This window comes from Gekko japonicus, unplaced genomic scaffold, assembly GCF_001447785.1.
Source record: "Gekko japonicus isolate JY-2015 unplaced genomic scaffold, Gekko_japonicus_V1.1 scaffold522, whole genome shotgun sequence".
NCBI classification, from domain to species: domain Eukaryota; kingdom Metazoa; phylum Chordata; class Lepidosauria; order Squamata; family Gekkonidae; genus Gekko; species Gekko japonicus.
The window spans coordinates 317,590-320,583 of NW_015169790.1; the positions used below are offsets into that span (position 1 = coordinate 317,590).

Sequence of the window (2,994 nt, forward strand, 5' to 3'; positions counted from 1 at the left end):
CAGGAATGATTTATTGAACCTTTTCATGGCCTGAAGTAAAATAATATAACCTGATAATTGTTTGCTGATCAAACTTATATTCAATGGACAGCTAGGGAGTCAGAGTCCCACAGCACTCAGTTTCAACAACGTTCCTTGGAAGGATCAAGTTTATTGAGTTCAGTAGTAGCAGGTCATCTGTACATACATCCTGTACAAAAGCTAACCCACCAGGCGGGAGGGGGAAAGTTATACTATGTTCAAAGCGATGTCTTCTGACGGAGTTAGGCCAATCAGTGGTGCTAGCCTTACGCGCGCAAAGAAACGACTACAAGTTCCCAGGGAAGGAGAGAGTGTGAAGCATCAAGGTCAGGAAAGCAGATAAGGGCTAGCGAGCAAAGAGAAAGCTAACATTCCTGGACAATAAGATGTTCACCCATCAGCCTCCCTTCCTTCCTCCCTCACTATGGCAGCGTAGCTGACATAGGGAGCCAGTTTAAAAGTTGGGAAGCCTAAGTATAAATGAAGTAAATAAATGTACAATATTTATAAACACAAATGACTTTGTTTTCTACAAGTAAAATTACAAATGTTTACAAACTACATGCATTTAAGTTTTTGTCATACATGGTGGGAAAAACAGAAGCTGAATATAGAAAATACAAATTTTGCAATAAACTAAAAGTTCATTATTCGAACTGAAACAGACTCAGACATTCACAAAAGGACTAGTAGCATTTTTGGATATCACATTAAACCATAACATTGAAAACAATGAACTCTTCAATTGCATATCATCATACAATACATGCATGAATCCTTATTATATTTAATTCTAAATTGAGTCATACAGTGTAGATCAAAAATCCCACACATTGGGGCCAGGAACAGATGAGATACTGTTTTGCAAACCTGAGGAAGGAGGTTGGAAACCCCCACAATCATATCTGTAATGTCTGCTTCTTTAAAAAAACAAACTTTGCTGCTGAGATCTCATGACACTATATTGTGACATCTCGCTGGCCATTTTGGAGGTTGCTAGGCAACTCGCAACCAACACTGCTGAGGATTCCAAGCCTCACCATCAGTGTGGGAGGGGGGAGAGTGACAGAAAAATTAAAAGACGGGACGGGAGGGAAGGTAAAGCTCAAGAGGAGAGAAGCAGAAAAGGGGAAAAGATGAAATGGATGAGAGGGCAAACAGAAGAAAGTAGGTAGGTGGGAGATAAAGAATGAGGAGAACCGGCAAGGACTGGAAGGGTAACAAAGAGGAAAAGCAAGAAGGCAATGTGAGATTCCCCCACACAAGTCCTCACAATTCTCCAGCTGTCATTCTCTAATGGTGCATATTTTCTCACATAAAACTCTTCACACTACACATTTTGAGTGAGCAATACTTTGTCTCAAAAAGCAAGAGAAAAAAATATTATATTGTAGCTTTTTCCGAGCTCCCCAAAACTTCCTTTTTTTCCACTGGAAAAAGTGAGGGAGGGGAGCATTCCAGGAATTTCAATCATATATTTTAGTTCAAATCCAAAAACTACAGCTCTGTTAAGTATTCTTTATAGATATTGCTATTCCCTTGATCTGCTTTCTGCTTGGTGGGTGGGTGGAAAGAATGCATCCCCAATGCCAAAGCAACAAAGGTTCTTCATTACACTAGTGACAGATCCATTACCAACCACTCCTGTGTGGTGCAGCTTCACCCCAACTCTTTGTGCTTATAACATGACTAGCTGTACCACAATGTGAATGCAGTTGGATGCACTTTCCATTAAACATAATACAGTGTAGATGGATAACAACTGCAACTGAATGCACATCTGACGGTGGTTGCTGCCTACCTACACAGCATTACCCAAGGGCAGCTGCATCCAAATATGTATCTCCACCCTGGTCTAACTAGTAATCTAAGTGGGACTGGATCAGACTGAAGGACTGTTGGTGCAATTAGCTCATATTTCCCACCCTCAAGGCATCTTTTGCCTTGCCAAAAGTTTCACAACTTTATGCAAATGGCTGTAAAAGAGAAATCAATGGGGTGGATGAAAAGTTTATGCAAAGCACCTCTCATTGCAGTTTAGTACAAACCAATACACATTCAAACAATCAACAGGTGTTTCACACATCATCCTTTGTTCCCTTAGGGTAATTGAGACTTGGGTCTACCTTTGTAATAGAATGGAAAATGAAGTGAGGTGGTAGACTTCTAGAGTGATCAAACAGACTGGCACCACTTCATACAATAGGGGCTTACATTTAAAAATACTCCTCTGATATTTTTTTTAACACCCTCCTTACAAGCAGAAAATTGACAGAGCAGCAGGAAGGCTGATCTGGAGTCTGATTACCTACAGTTTTTATTTTTCACTTACAGGGAGTTAACCTGCAAAAGAACACAAAAAAGTATGCCCACTGACAGTAAAAAGTGGTACAATCCATTCTACCACCATGTTCTGCTGCATATAGGCCAGGCCTTAGCTGCTTCAGGATGCACACATTCAATGGCCACAGTGCTTACAAGTAGTACTAGAGACTGATTTATGAAACCAAACAGTATTTACAATAGATATATGTAGCTACTCCTCAATTACAGAACCCACACTCAAGTGAAGGAGATAAGTAACATTCCTTATATAACGGGAAACTAATTTTTAAAACACCCCGGATCTAATCTCTCCTTATATATAAAAGAGATTTGGAGTGCCTTCTGTCCTATGGGGTGGCGAGATTGCATGTGCTTCCTCAACCATTGGCCCGTTGGCTGCCAGTCAAGACTAGTGGCCTGCCATTGGCTGGGGGGGAGGAACGTTGCTAGCTGCCTTGGCCCGCGCACGGCTGGTACGGGCGGCGAGCAGGCGATGGGGACATGGACGAGGCCGGGCACCTTGGACAGCTGGGCCCTCGCTCAGTCACCATTCCCCCCTCAACCGCGGCCGCCGCCATGGCGGGCAGGCAGGGAGGGAAGCCTACTCAGGCCACCGCTCGCCCACCGCCGCACCTGGCCGCGCACCCG

The 2,994-nt window shown here is 43.0% G+C and overlaps 1 protein-coding gene across 1 annotated transcript in view; it reads right to left on the reverse strand.

Annotated features, from left to right (window-relative positions):
- The window catches only part of SRGAP2 (SLIT-ROBO Rho GTPase activating protein 2), a 298,501-nt gene that overhangs the window by 268,496 nt on the left and 27,011 nt on the right, over nucleotides 1–2,994 (reverse strand). The window lies entirely within an intron of this gene.